Source organism: Lactuca serriola, chromosome 4 (genome assembly GCF_051521515.1).
Source record: "Lactuca serriola cultivar US96UC23 chromosome 4, Lser_US96UC23_V15, whole genome shotgun sequence".
NCBI classification, from domain to species: domain Eukaryota; kingdom Viridiplantae; phylum Streptophyta; class Magnoliopsida; order Asterales; family Asteraceae; genus Lactuca; species Lactuca serriola.
Window position 1 is genome coordinate 155,182,643 of NC_136411.1, and position 18,855 is coordinate 155,201,497.

An 18,855-nucleotide genomic window follows, 5' to 3' on the forward strand; every position below is an offset into this window, starting at 1 on the left:
AGTATGACTTCAAGAACCGACTGGCAATCGTATCTCTTTAAACCGCTGTCGAACTCTGACGTTGTAACTGAACTCTGATCTCGTCAATGACTTGTCCATTAGGTAAGGGATCATATATTCCTCCATTCTAGATATCATCTGGACTGAGCCATGGATTATAAATCATTCTCTCTGTCTATTTGCTGTTTCCCGATTTTTGGTTTATGACGACTAACTAATTGAACAAATCAAATCAGTCCAGGCCCGGCCGAGCACGTACATTTGTCATCACTAAATCATCGAGGGGCCCATAGATATCGCTTTTATCCCGAAGGTAAAAGGAATGGATAAACTTCAACTCATATGGCTTGTTCTACTACTTGTTGAATCATACACAAAGGCACGTTTATAACATCGAGTTACCAATGCGTTTTCGCGCAATCAATGTAGAACCAAGTCATAGTAACAACTCATATCTCTAGGTTTGAAGAATATAAGATATTATCGTCTCATGATCACTCGTGATAAAATCCATGAAGTGATTCAAATGAGCGCGGGTTGAATCCAATAATCATAACTTATGAGCACTCATGAGTGTTGTAGCACCTCTTTGCTATGTCCAGCATCTTAGACATCTACAAGCCAACTCATGACAGTCTTTATTCATATCTACTTCCAACATATGACCGACTGTGGATGGTTTGAATAGCTTAGTCATTCCGGAAGAATAACCTAGTTATTATGGAAGTCAAAACATGCAAAGTGAAACACAAGAATAAATGAATCAAATATGGTATCAAACCCTATGAATATAAATAGACCACTTTTATTTATCACCATACTGATTACTCATTATTCATTGTTCCGGTTTTATCAACTTTATACCTGAATTAAAAACACTAGTTGTCCCATGCTCCAAGCATGTACACTATGTTTTTCTAAACAATAGCTTTGCCATACACCAAGTATGCACTCTATGTTGATCTATGATCCTTACTTTGTGAACTAGATCGATTGAACATAATTTCAATGATTCTGTTTTCACACTCCCAAATCCTTATCGAAAATGTAAGAATTCCAAATTCCTATCATTTACCAAAATCTGTTAGATTTTAAACTTATATGCATGATCCTCTTGTAATGATTATGCACAAAGTCACAAAGACTTGTCAACAGACATTATATAGTATTCCAATGGAGATCAACTCCATGGAAACATCCTTCTTGTATTAAGTTTTTCTAATCTTACACAGATTGAATAACTTCCAACTATGAAACATTTCCATATTCCCATTTTGACGATCACTTCTGAAAAAGAGTTGCCTCTTTTCAGAATAACTAAATAAGGTCCTTCCAAAATTTACACTATACTTCCAACTGTCCATGAGCAACCAATCTTTGGTAAACCTTAGATTGTTATCGACAATTGCTTAATCATTTTAGTCATATCCAATTCTATATTTTTCCCCCTTAACGCCTAGAGCATTTGGAAAATTTGGAAATGATGAATATTATAGCATATGCAACCGATCCTATATTTGAAGCATACGGGACACGATTCATGATCTCTCACATAAAGACTAGACCAGTCTTTTGCTATAATATTTTTATTTCTATATGCCATGTTCTCATAATTCAGATTATGAAAAGGGATGCCGTAATTATAATCGAATTTTTAGAACGCAAATAGTAGACTCATATATAGAATTTCCTTATGTTGAGCCATTCCAACATAAATTTCATATATATATATATATATATATATATATATATATATCCTGGACTAAAGACGATTAAAATCCTAATCTAAACCTTTTAGAATTGAAATGAGGTCTAATTTCCTCTCCCTTAATTATAGCAAAACAACTTTTTCAACCCCAGCAACTTCATGAATTGAAACTTTGTTTTCCATAATTAACAATGCTAACTTGTAATATTTATCATAATTATCATGCTCCCAATAACATGATGATTATTAGTATTACACTTATGCTCCCACTGGCTTTGACATGTATCCAGAAATTAGCTGGACTTCTAGAAATCAATACTTTATTAACTTTCTTACCAAAGTTCAGATTTCTGATACGATATTGATTTTATAAGACTTTATCAAAATCATACACCTTATCTTAGATATCTCACAGGTGTGTCTAAAAATTTTTAGAACTTTGAAAAGGGATGTCGTAATCATAGTCTCGATTGTTTAGACTTTTGCCATTTCTCATAAGTCCATGTTAGTGTGTAGGTTAACCACGCACGCTCCACTAACGACTTTGAGAATGCAAAGATCACAATTGCTATCTTACTTACAATCTACTTGGTGGAAGTGTTTCCTCACCATCACTTTCATGAATTGGAGAGAAACCTTATGACCCTTAGATTTTATGGTGTATGTGTTCTTATCCACGTGAATTTGTCAAGACCACAATCACAAGACTAGGTTAGTGACAAATCCAAACTCATATGGATTAAACTTGTGCAATCTTAACTTCTCGCCGCCTGGCAGTATAGGGCCTGCCATTGCTTCCAAGTAGTTATGCAAACAATTGAGAACATGTAGAACTCAAATGTATAGCCAACTTTACTGGAATGGGCACATAAATGTTAATATGTCAACATGATAGGTTATAAACCTCGCATCGTGTGCTAGTGATAAACTACAGGTTTTACTCTTGATTAGATCTTGAAATACTTCCAGGATCTTTTAGACTCCTACTGTCCACTTGACATATAAGACTATCTTGCCAAATATTCAAGAGATAGTTTGGATTCTTTATCAAGACAAACACTTCAAACAATTGGCCTTAGTTGGTCTTTGTTTTATCCAAAACATCACAACTTACCAATTTCAAATGTGCAAGAGTAGGACACTTTTACTCTTACATTTGACAAGTGTTTTAAACCTTTTTAAAGATATGTCACTCAACTTACACTCTTGGAGTATGACTCTAAGACTTGTTTTTGGAACGAAGTATGACTCATCTTCTTGATTTAACCATTCCAACAATTCAAGATTCCTCTTCTTAATAATAAGAATGCACTAAGATTTCCTTAGAGGACTAATTGTGATATGATTTCTAAATCATTAAGATGATCACATAACCTGATACTAAAGTACTCTCCCATCTTTTCAGATTTGAGAAACTTTTATCTTTCGGCCTAATTTGATTCTTCTCATTCGTTCTGCTATACATCCAAACTTTTCCAATGTTTCAGAATTATACTTAAACTTGTAAGTATAACCATATTTACTAAACTTTAGTAAATCATGACGAATAGTCTTGTCGATCTTTTGTGGTGGACTTGACTGGTGCACCAGAATGTGTACTCGATCCCTTAGTCCTTCACTTGAATCACATATACATGTGAACAAGGAATTAATCTAAATTTTCCAAAGATGGAAATTCTCATTCATCATACTATACAACTTGCATGATTTCCAAGGTTCTATCCAACTGAAACCTTGGGTGATGAGAATCTTTCCGTATTTGGTAAATTAGACATTACCACAAATGAAAGAAACAAATCCATTTTTCCAATATTGCTATCAATGGAATCATATAAGCAACAGTTTTTCACAAATGCCATTGTAAGGATACTTAGAATAAATGAAATCAAAATTTTCCTTTTATTTTAAAAACTTTGCGAAAAACTTATCCTTACAGTGCAAAAGCATATGGAAAAACTTTGTTGTTATCTATTCCTAAGCAATATATCATAAATCCTAAGCAACAACTCAAAATTCTGATCACCGAACCATGCGATCAAAATCCATCTTCATGATCAGAATTAGCATATACTTCCTTTAAGTTTCTTTACTTTTCTTTGATTCATAAAACATCAACATGTGACCCGGTCACATCATGTAACAAGAATCTCATAATAGAAACTTACCAGAGTTAGATAGTGGACTTTACCTGAAGTTGAGTCAACTTCTTGACTTGATCAACCTTATGATCTTTCAGGTAAATAGGCAGCTTCGCAATCAAGTCCCCTTCCTTTGGCAAGAGAAACATATAAACTCTTTGGGAATGGTGTACTGGAGTATCACAGACTTGCCTTTCTCTTTACCATTTGGTCAACCGAGTTGACTATGGCCAATCCCTTTCCATTGGGAAGAGAAAGCTTTTCTGGATATCCAATGTTACCATTTTCAAAGTCCATGGAAGTTTAGGAAGATGATATTCTAATCAATTTTGCTCTACCAATGCTTTAAATCATAGCTGATTTAGCAGCACAAGCAAATAGATAAGATCATTAAGGGTCATGTCATAGTCTGTTTCATAGTAGTCCCAAGGAACTAACTATGTGACTTAGAAAGTGATTGAACATCCAACTTTCTTAAGACTTTGACACCCAACTCTCCCGGCTTGTCAATATGTTACTTCATCTCCAATATGTGAGCACACATAGACCTTGCTTGCCAATAGGGCTTGAGTGACCTTGAACTTGTGGGTTAGGGAGAATAATTGGAGGAGGTGGAGGAAGTGAAGTTCCAAGAGATTTGGGAAGATCATAGATGTCTGAGCTAGACATATTTTGGGAGATATTCAAGATAGTTGATCTAAACTCCTTAATATAACACCCAATATGAAATATTAAGGCTAGGACCCAACACAATATTTTATAACTTGGAAGAGGGATGCCGTAATCCAAGCTATAGAATATTTTAAGGTAGGTGAATGACGATTCACCAATTTCCACCATGAAAAACGAAATAATTTATTAGGTTTTAATTGGTTTTGAAACTCCTAGATTCTTTTGAGATTCATTGAACTTTTCAATGGCATGTTTCGATCTCGAGTGTGCCCTTCAGGTTTTGTGACTGGATGCCGAGGACCACAAAACAAGGTGTGAAGTAACCATCCAAATTACTTGGTACTCTTAAATGTTTATCACCCAATCGATGTGTCGGTTAACCACACATGCTCCACCGATATATGATAAACTTTAAGAAACCCTTTACCTACCTTGTTAAATCAAGATAGTGTGTTGGTTAACCACACGCGCTCCAGTAACCGACTTAAGCAAAGTGCAAAGTGTAATTTCATGGGTTAGCACCTTATTCAAATTTTCCTAAGTAACAAAGATTGGGTATTAATAAGAGTTTAGTTACTTAGTATTTATCATTAATACTTTTAATGAAGAGGGAATTATAGTCCTTGTCCTACCTGTTCGGCTAATGACCCTCCACCAGTCAAGGAAGCAGTGGGTGAGAGTGGACACCCATTAAACTGCCATTTTATAGGCAGTAACCTTATACCCCCCTTATAGACCGGCTTCGTGAATGAGGCCTACTAATGGTAAGATGACTTTCTCTTATACATACATACATACACACACACACACATATATATATATATATATATATATATATATATATATATTAACTTATAATATTATAAAGTATAAGGGTTGAATTTTAACTTTTAAAATCCTAAGGGCTTAATTTGGAATTAAAGTATTCATAAGGAAAACTTTTCAAATTCCAAAACTTGAGGGAAAGTTTTAAACAATTCAAAAACTTTTCAATTCCATAACTTATGTGTTTAAAGGAGTTTTAACTCAAAAACTCTTCAAGTTCCATAACTTGAGGACAAGTTATGGAAGACTTTAAACTAATAAAAGAATGTGACTTTTCCTTATCCATAACCTATGGAAATATTTATGAGTTTTATGAATCTTAAATGTGACTATTCATATAACTTGAGGACAAGTTACAAAAACACATTTTATGATCAACTCTTAGATTAATTTGGATTGAAAACACATTATCACATAACTTTTCTATTAATCTAAGCAACTCATAAAAACAAGATAATTCAAATCAAACTTTTTCATGTAATTAGCCTAATCCTTAAACTAATACAAAACATGAATCTAATGACAATTATCTTTGAAATTGGATTAGTATGAACATTACCACATCAAAAATAGGTTTACAAGCTCAAAAACAACTTAGGGTAATGTTCCTAGTCCAATCCCAGCCATAAAACTCAAAAATATGATGTTTGGGGCTCTTACTCGTCGAGTGTATGAACCTACTCGACGAGTAGGATGATTTTCTTCATGGATTCGGCAACTTCATCAGTAGACTCGGTGAGTCCAGTGCCCAGACAGCCAGGAAATTGATTTTTTCAGCTTTTTCAGCAATTTGCATCAAGTATAATTGAAAATAAGCCTAGGCTCTGATACCATTGTTGGGTTTTGAGCATTCTAACACTCCTAAGTGTACATGCAACCCTAAATACCTTGGATCTATGTTTTCTCTATTATACATAAAAATATGAATATTCCAAGGTATTACCCTAACTAGCATACAAAGTTAGAAACTTGGGTAATAAAACAAGTTAGAAGACATACCATTTCTTCATAGTCTCACATGGTTGCCAATTTTGGGAAGAATAAGATGCTTATATAGTGTGTCATAATTAGGGTTACACCATGTAAACCCTAATTGTCATGGCCTTTCATTTCCATGATCCATGGATACAAAAACACCATGGAGCATCCATGGATCATCCTATGGGTTTTAGCCCAACTTGATAATCCATGGAGCATTGGCCCACTATATAAGTATGGATGATTTACACAATCAGCCAATATATTTAATTAGTCTCATTTTGATCACTTAATTAATTCCAAATTAATTCTTGATCAATACTAATTAAATAATCTTATTAATGTATTGGAACTTATAATATATTACCAAATCTTACGTGTTATTTCTCTCATTTTAGTCTATCCAAATGCATGATGCCATGCAACCCAAATGGACCATGTTGAGTCGAGTCAAGTACATACCAAATATAGTTATGGACTAAGACACTAATCCAACAGTCTCCCACTTGGATAAGTCTAAAACTATTATTGAGTATGAGTTCAAGAACCGACTGGCAATCGTAGCTCTTTAAACCGCTGTCGAACTCTGACGTTGTAACTGAACTCTGATCTCGTCAATGACTTGTCCATTAGGTAAGGGATCATATATTCCTCCATTCTAGATATCATCTGGACTGAGCCATGGATTATAAATCATTCTCTCTGTCTATTTGCTGTTTCCCGATTTTTGGTTTATGACGACTAACTAATTGAACAAATCAAATCAGTCCAGGCCCGGCCGAGCACGTACATTTGTCATCACTAAATCATCGAGGGGCCCATAGATATCGCTTTTATCCCGAAGGTAAAAGGAATGGATAAACTTCAACTCATATGGCTTGTTCTACTACTTGTTGAATCATACACAAAGGCACGTTTATAACATCGAGTTACCAATGCGTTTTCGCGCAATCAATGTAGAACCAAGTCATAGTAACAACTCATATCTCTAGGTTTGAAGAATATAAGATATTATCGTCTCATGATCACTCGTGATAAAATCCATGAAGTGATTCAAATGAGCGCGGGTTGAATCCAATAATCATAACTTATGAGCACTCATGAGTGTTGTAGCACCTCTTTGCTATGTCCAGCATCTTAGACATCTACAAGCCAACTCATGACAGTCTTTATTCATATCTACTTCCAACATATGACCGACTGTGGATGGTTTGAATAGCTTAGTCATTCCGGAAGAATAACCTAGTTATTATGGAAGTCAAAACATGCAAAGTGAAACACAAGAATAAATGAATCAAATATGGTATCAAACCCTATGAATATAAATAGACCACTTTTATTTATCACCATACTGATTACTCATTATTCATTGTTCCGGTTTTATCAACTTTATACCTGAATTAAAAACACTAGTTGTCCCATGCTCCAAGCATGTACACTATGTTTTTCTAAACAATAGCTTTGCCATACACCAAGTATGCACTCTATGTTGATCTATGATCCTTACTTTGTGAACTAGATCGATTGAACATAATTTCAATGATTCTGTTTTCACACTCCCAAATCCTTATCGAAAATGTAAGAATTCCAAATTCCTATCATTTACCAAAATCTGTTAGATTTTAAACTTATATGCATGATCCTCTTGTAATGATTATGCACAAAGTCACAAAGACTTGTCAACAGACATTATATAGTATTCCAATGGAGATCAACTCCATGGAAACATCCTTCTTGTATTAAGTTTTTCTAATCTTACACAGATTGAATAACTTCCAACTATGAAACATTTCCATATTCCCATTTTGACGATCACTTCTGAAAAAGAGTTGCCTCTTTTCAGAATAACTAAATAAGGTCCTTCCAAAATTTACACTATACTTCCAACTGTCCATGAGCAACCAATCTTTGGTAAACCTTAGATTGTTATCGACAATTGCTTAATCATTTTAGTCATATCCAATTCTATATTTTTCCCCCTTAACGCCTAGAGCATTTGGAAAATTTGGAAATGATGAATATTATAGCATATGCAACCGATCCTATATTTGAAGCATACGGGACACGATTCATGATCTCTCACATAAAGACTAGACCAGTCTTTTGCTATAATATTTTTATTTCTATATGCCATGTTCTCATAATTCAGATTATGAAAAGGGATGCCGTAATTATAATCGAATTTTTAGAACGCAAATAGTAGACTCATATATAGAATTTCCTTATGTTGAGCCATTCCAACATAAATTTCATATATATATATATATATATATATATATATATATATATATATATATATATATATATATATCCTGGACTAAAGACGATTAAAATCCTAATCTAAACCTTTTAGAATTGAAATGAGGTCTAATTTCCTCTCCCTTAATTATAGCAAAACAACTTTTTCAACCCTAGCAACTTCATGAATTGAAACTTTGTTTTCCATAATTAACAATGCTAACTTGTAATATTTATCATAATTATCATGCTCCCAATAACATGATGATTATTAGTATTACACTTATGCTCCCACTGGCTTTGACATGTATCCAGAAATTAGCTGGACTTCTAGAAATCAATACTTTATTAACTTTCTTACCAAAGTTCAGATTTCTGATACGAGATTGATTTTATAGGACTTTATCAAAATCATACACCTTATCTTAGATATCTCACAGGTGTGTCTAAAAAATTTTAGAACTTTGAAAAGGGATGTCGTAATCATAGTCTCGATTGTTTAGACTTTTGTCATTTCTCATAAGTCCATGTTAGTGTGTAGGTTAACCACGCACGCTCCACTAACGACTTTGAGAATGCAAAGATCACAATTGCTATCTTACTTACAATCTACTTGGTGGAAGTGTTTCCTCACCATCACTTTCATGAATCGGAGAGAAACCTTATGACCCTTAGATTTTATGGTGTATGTGTTCTTATCCACGTGAATTTGTCAAGACCACAATCACAAGACTAGGTTAGTGACAAATCCAAACTCATATGGATTAAACTTGTGCAATCTTAACTTCTCGCCACCTGGCAGTACAGGGCCTGCCATTGCTTCCAAGTAGTTATGCAAACAATTGAGAACATGTAGAACTCAAATGTATAACCAACTTTACTGGAATGGGCACATAAATGTCAATATGTCAACATGATAGGTTATAAACCTCGCATCATGTGCTAGTGATAAACTACAGGTTTTACTCTTGATTAGATCTTGAAATACTTTCAGGATCTTTTAGACTCCTACTGTCCACTTGACATATAAGACTATCTTGCCAAATATTCAAGAGATAGTTTGGATTCTTTATCAAGACAAACACTTCAAACAATTGGCCTTAGTTGGTCTTTGTTTTATCCAAAACATCACAACTTACCAATTTCAAATGTAAAAGAGTAGGACACTTTTACTCTTACATTTGACAAGTGTTTTAAACCTTTTTTAAGATATGTCACTCAACTTACAGTCTTGGAGTATGACTCTAAGACTTGTTTTTGGAACGAAGTATGACTCATCTTCTTGATTTAACCATTCCAACAATTCAAGATTCCTCTTCTTAATAATAAGAATGCACTAAGATTTCCTTAGAGGACTAATTGTGATATGATTTCTAAATCATTAAGCTGATCACATAACCTGATACTAAAGTACTCTCCCATCTTTTCAGATTTGAGAAACTTTTATCTTTCGGCCTAATTTGATTCTTCTCATTCGTTCTGCTATACATCCAAACTTTTCCAATGTTTCAGAATTATACTTAAACTTGTAAGTATAACCATATTTACTAAACTTTAGTAAATCATGACGAATAGTCTTGTGGATCTTTTGTGGTGGACTTGACCGGTGCACCAGAATGTGTACTCGATCCCTTAGTCCTTCACTTGAATCACATATACATGTGAACAAGGAATTAATCTAAATTTTCCAAAGATGGAAATTCTCATTCATCATACTATACAACTTGCATGATTTCCAAGGTTCTATCCAACTGAAACCTTGGGTGATGAGAATCTTTCCGTATTTGGTAAATTAGTCATTACCACAAATGAAAGAAACAAATCCATTTTTCCAATATTGCTATCAATGGAATCATATAAGCAACAGTTTTTCACAAATGTCATTGTAAGGATACTTAGAATAAATGAAATCAAAATTTTCCTTTTATTTTAAAAACTTTGCGGAAAACTTATCCTTACAGTGCAAAAGCATATGGAAAAACTTTGTTGTTATCTATTCCTAAGCAATATATCATAAATCCTAAGCAACAGCTCAAAATTCTGATCACCGAACCATGCGATCGAAATCCATCTTCATGATCAGAATTAGCATATACTTCCTTTAAGTTTCTGTAACACCCTGAAATAGCAAGAGTAGAGTTGAAGGGGCTAAAAGAGTTATTTGGGAAAAGGCGACTCGGCGAGTCCATGGATGGACTCGGCGAGTAGAGTCGCGACTTGGTCGCATGTTAAGTAGCCGACTCGGAGAGTCAGTGAGATGGACTCGGCGAGTAGGCGTTGAGTGGAGAAAACCCTACTTCTCGGGGTTGAGCCCTATATAAAGAACATAACTTCCATTCCCCCAGCCTCCTTATCACCCCTTGAGTCCCAGAAACCCTAATTTCATGGAGAAACCCCATTGTTGAGCAAATTGGAGCTTGGAGAGGTGATTGTTGAAGAGATCTTGAAGGGTAAGAGGCTTGGAGCAAGGGGCTTTGCTTGGATTCGAGTTTCATTGCAGTTGGGGCGTTCTTTTGAGGTAATATCTTGTTTTTGAGCTGCTATTTCTTAGATGCATCATTTTGGGGGTATTTGAGATCATATCTTGGGATGTTTTGGAGTTTAGAGGTTGGATCTGAGGTTGCTACCTCAGATCTGGAGTGGAGAAGAGTTGGAATGCATGAAAGTCCATGTGTTGAGTGTTGGATGAAGCTATCATGTCCCAAACCTTAGCCCTAATGTGCAAAATGCATAGATCTCTTTGGATTCACGTAAAGTTTGCCACTTTACGTGATAGATGAGTTGTAGGAGGCTAGATCTATGTTTTGGAGCAATTGCATGGCCTGGAATGCTTCTGTATGGATTCAGACCGGTGGTACTCGGCGAGTCACATAGGTGTACTCGACGAGTTGCTTGAAGATGAGCAGGAACTCGACGAGTTGGAAGAACAACTCGGCGAGTTGGATGAAGATGGCCTGGAACTCGGTGAGTTGTATGAACAACTCGGCGAGTAGGTTGAAGATAGCCTTAGACTCGGCGAGTCTGTCCTTGGACTCGGCAAGTCTTGTCGAAGAGTCCCAATATTTTCTGGTTGAGTCGAGAATCGGTGAGTCAAGGGATGACTCGGTGAGTTATGTGCGAGTGGACTCAGAGTTGTGGGACTCGGCGAGTCTCGGGGTGACTCGGCGAGTCGAGTCGCGGATTGGAGAAGTTCTGAGTATGGGAACTCGGCGAGTCATCGGGTTGACTCGGCGAGTAGGGTCAGTCAGGGGTTGACTTTGACCTTGTCTTTGACCGAGGGTTGACCAGTGGTTTCCAGGGGTATTTTGGTAATTGTTGATTATTGTTGTGAGTTCAGTGCATTGGTGGTTGTCCAGTGGTGGAGATCGTATCAGTGATCGGAGCAGCTTGGGTTATCTGTTTAGTCGGCAGTTTCAAGGTGAGTTATACTCACTATATCAACAGGGTCTAAGGCACCAAGGCCGGCCCTTATCGGATTGAGATCCGGGTAGTTGTTGCTATGTTGTTGTTATGTTGCTGTTGTGATATGTTTGCATCCTGAGAGTTAGGATGGTATATGTTAGAGGCCTGATTAAGATCGGTATCCTGAGAGATAGGGAGGTGTTATGCTAGTGACCTATTAGGTCGGTATCCTGGGTAGGATGATGATATGTTATGTGATCTGTTTGATCTGCTTGATATATGATTGTATGTATATATGTGCACATGGTTGTTTGGATTGAAGTTGGGTTGAGGCGGTTCCTGCTGTGTGCTGTAGGCCAAGATACCCAGGGCGGACCAGTTGTTCCGAAGGCCCAGCGAGCGGTCCAGATAGGCTGTAGGCACCGAAAGGGCGGACCAGACGTGCCGAAGGCTCGGAGAGTGGACCAGACAGACTGAAGGCCCGGTGCAGGTGGACCAGTCATACTGTAGACTCAGAGAGTGGACCAGGTGGATTGAAGGCCCGGGAGCGGGCAGACCAATCACACTGCAGACTCGATGTATGTGGATAGACTCAGAGGGTGGACCAGGTGGACTGTAGGCCGGAGCAGCGGACCAGTCACACAGTAGACCCGGAGTGCATGGCTGTTCTGTGATTAGATATGTTGTGGCATGGTATGTGTGTATGGTATTTGCGGTTGGTATTTTGGGGATATCTCACTAAGCTTTCGGGCTTACAGTTGTGGTTTTATGTTTTTCAGGTTCTTCAGGAGATCGTGGCAAGGCGAAGGCGTGATCGTACCGCTCCTCATGATTTTGTAGTATTGTGATTCTGGGAACACGTTAAATATTTTGTATTGGAAACCTTTTTGTAAAGATTTAATGTAATCGAGTTGTTTTTTGAAAAATTTAAAATTGGTTGTATTTTTCGGATGTTACAAGTAAGTGGGTTAGATCTGATCCCACATCGGCTGGGAAGGAAAACTAAGCATTCCTTATAAGGGGTGTGGATACCTTCCCTATCACAACGCGTTTTAAATCCGTGAGGGCAGCAGATCCCATAAGAACTCTGCAGTTAAGCGTGCTCGGGCGGGAGTAGTACCAGGATGGGTGACCCCCTGGGAAGTCCTCGTGCCGAGTGGCCCAAAGCGGACAATATTGTGATACGTGCCAGAGGGGGATGTTACAAATGGTATTAGAGCCAGGGCACGGGTCGATGTGTTCGACCGGGACGTCGAACCCTATAATGGGGGGTGAAAGTGGGTTAGATCTGATCCCACATCGGCTGGGAAGGAAAACTAAGCATTCCTTATAAGGGGTGTGGATACCTTCCCTATCACAACGCGTTTTAAATCCGTGAGGGCAGCAGATCCCATAAGAACTCTGCAGTTAAGCGTGCTCGGGCGGGAGTAGTACCAGGATGGGTGACCCCCTGGGAAGTCCTCGTGCCGAGTGGCCCAAAGCGGACAATGTTGTGATACGTGCCAGAGGGGGATGTTACAGTTTCTTTACTTTTCTTTGATTCATAAAACATCAACATGTGACCCGGTCACATCATGTAACAAGAATCTCATAATAGAAACTTACCAGAGTTAGATAGTGGACTTTACCTGATGTTGAGTCAACTTCTTGACTTGATCAACCTTATGATCTTTCAGGTAAATAGGCAGCTTCGCAATCAATTCCCCTTCCTTTGGCAAGAGAAACATATAAACTCTTTGGGAATGGTGTACTGGAGTATCACAGACTTGCCTTTCTCTTTACCATTTGGTCAACCGAGTTGACTATGGCCAATCCCTTTCCAAGGTATTACCCTAACTAGCATACAAACTTAGAAACTTGGGTAATAAAACATGTTAGAAGACATACCATTTCTTCATAGTCTCACATGGTTGCCAATTTTGGGAAGAATAAGATGCTTATATAGTGTGTCATAATTAGGGTTACACCATGTAAACCCTAATTGTCATGGCCTTTCATTTCCATTATCCATGGGTACAAAAATACCATGGAGCATCCTATGGGTTTTAGCACAACTTGATAATCCATGGAGCATTGGCCCACTATATAAGTATGGATGATTTACACAATCAACCCATATATTTAATTAGTCTCATTTTGATCACTTAATTAATTCCAAATTTATTATTGATCAATACTAATTAAATAATCATATTAATATATTAGAACTTATAATATTTTACCAAACCTTAAGTGTTATTTCTCTCATTTGAGTCTATCCAAATGCATGATGCCATGCAACCCAAATGGACCATGCCGTGTCGAGTCAAGTACATACCAAATATAGTTATGGACATAGATACTAATCCAACACTTGCCAATCACCCCACTTAGTCTGCTGGCTAAGATCTTGGAGACTATCTTGTATAAACCTCCAATTAAACTAATTGGCCTATAGTCACCTAGGTGCAATGGGTCTTTCGTCTTTGGTACAAGCATGATGAAAGACGAGTTACATCCCTGCTCCAAATTTCCGTACTTCTCAAAGTATCTAACGAATTCTGTGATATCCCCTTTCAATAAATCCCAAGAGTTTTTAATAAAGTCAAAGGTGAATCCATCTGGGTCGGGTGCCTTATCACCTCCACATGCCCAAATAACTTCTTTGATTTCTTCAGGCATGAAAGGATCCTCAATGCTAGAGCTAGTGGCAAGATCTAGCCTATTAAAGTCACTGTTGGTAAGCTTTTGTCTGGAAGGCCAACATTCTTGAAACTTATTCTGATAGAACGAGAATACTTCACCTTTAATTGTTGTCACATTTGTGTTCCAAGATCCACTGATAATCAATTCGTGTATGAAATTCTTGCTCTTCTTGTTATTGATGTACCCATGAAAAAAATGGGTATTCTTATCTCCATCAACAGTCCACCTTAATCTAGCCTTTTGTTTTAAATCAAGAATAGCCAACTTTTCAAGCTCAGTTATCCTTTGAATTCCAAGACTCCTTTCTACTATTTCCAATTCTGATAGCGTTTTAGATTCATTGATTGTATCTAGATCATGTAACCTGTGTTTAAGCTTCAACAGTTCATCCATCTCTCTAGGGTGATCCCTTGCTCTCCATTTCTTGAGTTCATTTTTATGGAATCGTAATTTAGCTGCCAAATAAGCATCCAGATTGCCATATCCCTTGAATTACTCCCACTATTCCCTAATAATCTGTTCGAAGCCGTCCCGTTTCATCCACGAGTTGAAGAATCGGAAAGGTGGTTTGCCAAAATCAGCTTTGCTGATCTGAAGGATGATTGGGCAATGATCTAAAACCGCCCTTGGAGCGGTTGTAATTGAGACAGAAGGGAATTGTCTTAGGAAATTATTGCAAACTAGAAATCTATCTAGTTTGCTCATCTTGATGTCAGTCTGGCAGAAATAGGTGAATCTATGCCCCTCATTCTAAGATCATGTAAACATTCTTTTTCAATGAATCAATTAAACCAAAAAGCTTCAGAAGGATTAAAACAAGAATCATATCTTTCACATTCCTTCCTTACGGTATTGAAGTCTCCAAAAATTATCCAGGTCCCAATTTTGGTGGATTTAATCTGACTTAGGTCTTCCCAAAGCTTCTTTTTGTTTTGTGGATCGTGAGGGCCATATACATTTGCAAAAACCGTTTTTCCTTGAACTCCAGACCATCTTCCGTTTGTGATTAAGAAGTGCCTCACCTTTATAACTTCTTCTACCTGAAATAATTTGGAGGCCCAAATGCTGAGTAATCCACCCGATCTTCCCGTGGAAGGCGTTGCTACAAATCCAAATTCTCCGTTAGACTAACATCTTGTAACATATATATCGCTATCATCAGATAATTGTGTTTCCTTCACACCCAGGAATGTTGTGTGATATCTCATTGTTAGCCTTCGCACCCATGAGACCTTATAATCTTCTCCGATTCCCCTAATATTTAGACTTAGAAAAATCATCGGGGGTTGTTCGTCTCTCCGATTACTCCCATTGCTTCCAACAATACCGGGTTAGATGAATCAATCTCGAAACCCAATTCCTTACCAACCTCGATTTTCTTATCTACTTCACTAGAATAAGAGCTGAGTGAATACGAAGACGAACCATTGGACGTAGCCGCAGGATTTTTATTGAGATCAATGATGGTGAGGATATGGTCAATTTTAATTGCATTCTTTTGTTGGTGTGCCATGACAAAAGAGAGACTGTGCTCTGGTTCTGTTAGGTTAGCCATCCGAGATATTGAATTAAGATGAAAATTCGACCCGAGATTATCAAACCATTTTCTTTTGCCTAATGACCCAGAAATGATTTGGGTTTGCATTGGGGTGTATGTTAATCCATCAATATTAAGAGATGGGAAGGGACCAAAGCATCCTTGGGGGATCCCATTAATTATATTTGAATGGGTCATGGGAGGAGGATTAGTAATTGATTCAGTGGGCCTATTCGTATCATCTCGATTATGGGGGATGAGGACATACCATTACTAATTATTGTCGTACGATTCCCAGGCGGCAATCCATCTGACTCCCTAGGAACTGTCAACGGTTGTTGTAGTCTCCCAGATGTCTCTTGGACTACTCTAATCGGCACCGTCAGCTTCTCCGGCGTATCCAAGTTTTTGCTCGCCGTCGGTGATCTTTCTTCCTGATTTGATTCCACCCTTACCGATGATAATTCATTGCTTTTGATGATTGGACTAATTTCACCATCCTCCTTTTCACCGACATCGTCCTGCATCCACGTATTAGAGACTCCATCTTCATCATCATCTTCCTCCTCAGTTCCGCCTTCTTCACTTAGGTCATCTTTCTAATAATAATCTTCATTGGGATCGAACTTCAAAGGATACCAATCTTTATCGGAGTGATGTTTAGGCTAGATCTAGTGAAGTGTTTAAAGTGGATTTTCCAAACAGTATATATTATATATACCAAACGGATCCTACCTTCGATATGATATTACATGGTTGTTCCTAATTTGATAGAGCTTGAAGTATTTCTTAGGACTATTGAACAATCCACAAATAAATTATAAGATTATAAATATGAACGAATACCGAATCTTAGTAATATTTGTATTTAGGATGTTGGAAAGGGATAAGCTAAAGTATTAGAAGAGGAGCTAGTTTTCCCAAGGATCTCCTACCTCAATCAGGTGAGTGCATAGTTATTTTCATGAACATGATTTTAATACAAGTATTTATTAAAAATATTAAATATATGCTGAAAGCTTATGTGTGAATTAAATGCTCATTATCTGGAATTAGGGATGTCAAAAAGTCCCGTGTGACCCAGATCCCGCGGGGGCCCCGTCCCGTATGGGGGCATTTGTTGAAAAAAATCGGGGACGGGGGAGGGGGCGGGGGCAAGGTTAACCCCCGTTTTAATTTCGGGGGCGGGGGCGGGGGTTGGTAGTCCCGTCCCGAAACCCCCGTGGGGGCCCCGTTAATAAAATATATAAATTGACATATGTTAATTATATAAGTATAATAAACAACGAAATGATTTTTACGTACAAAAATTCAACAAAAACAAGTTTTTAAGTTGTTTGTAACATGTAAAGTTATGTTATAAATATCTATTTGTTATCCAAAAAATAGTTTCTTTTAGCCCAAACAAGAACTTATTTTAGCCCAAAATCAATTGGGGGAGGGGGCGGAGGTCAGAAGGGGAATTCGGGGGCGGGGGAACGGGAATGTTTTGGGGGCGGGGGCGGGGGATGCAATCCCCGTCCCGTTTGCCCCTGTTGACATCCCTATCTGGAATATATGTTAAATGAATAGTTAATGATATACTTGTTGTGAACCAGATATGGTTTATATGTGTTAAGATATATATATATATATATATATATATATATATATATATATATATATATATATATATATATATATAGGCTTAGGTTATTCTATTCTAACTAATTATTGTGCGAATATTGTATTTTATGAGAATGATAAAGAAAATATGTTGTTTGATAATATAAATACGTTCAATCTTACATAACTATTGTCATTAACACACATTCTCACTAATTAAATCGTCTATAAGATTATTATACACTTATTATTATTGTTCTCATTTCTGTCAGAATGTTTATTGGTTCGTATTCTGTCAGAATGAAAATGGGTGAAAAACGATGTGTGAGAACAAAAATAAATAATAATTAGCGAGAATGCATGAAAATGATGATATTTTGTAAGGTTCAACGTATTCTCATTGCTAAACAAGTTATTCTCTTAGTAATTCTCATAGCATACGATATCCGCATAATAATTAGTTAGAATACTTGAACCTAGCTCTTTCTCTCTCTCTCTCTCTATATATATATATATATATATATATATATATATATACATGGTAATCTTTATAGAAATATTATTATTAAAAAAATATACATTAAATACCTAATACTCTGTGAAAAATATATACATTGAATTAAGATAATGTTGTCTATCAGATTTGGTATTGGGAACTGATTACAGAGATTGTAATCTAGTCTAGTTTCTAAACCAAGGTGCATAAAGGATGTTTAGACCCAATTAAATTGAATAATATTAGTCATATTGTATATTGCGATGGTATCAGAAAGACTGTATTGACAACGAATAGTGAATTAGTCTAGTTACAAACTAAGGTTTATCAAAGGACATTTTGAGTTAAGTTGAAAGAGTCTTAGTTATATCTTGTATTTTAAAGTTATAACATAGACATGAAATATGTGTTAATTACCTGTATTATAATCTTTTCTAGTTATAGACTAAGACATGACGATATGATTAGTTTTATTATGTTTAGACATTGCGTTGTTTTATATTGGGGTGTGAGTGAGCTTGGAACAGAGAGTAGAACTTTGTTTCTCAGGTGCTACTTGTGCCGGGGAGCT

The 18,855-nt window shown here is 36.7% G+C and overlaps 2 pseudogenes; both read left to right on the forward strand.

Annotated features, from left to right (window-relative positions):
- Window positions 1–13,004: 13,004 nt before the first annotated feature.
- Window positions 13,005–13,122, forward strand: LOC145049178 (5S ribosomal RNA; annotated as a pseudogene).
- A 196-nt stretch (window positions 13,123–13,318) lies between these two features.
- Window positions 13,319–13,436, forward strand: LOC145049179 (5S ribosomal RNA; annotated as a pseudogene).
- The last annotated feature ends 5,419 nt before the right edge of the window (window positions 13,437–18,855 follow it).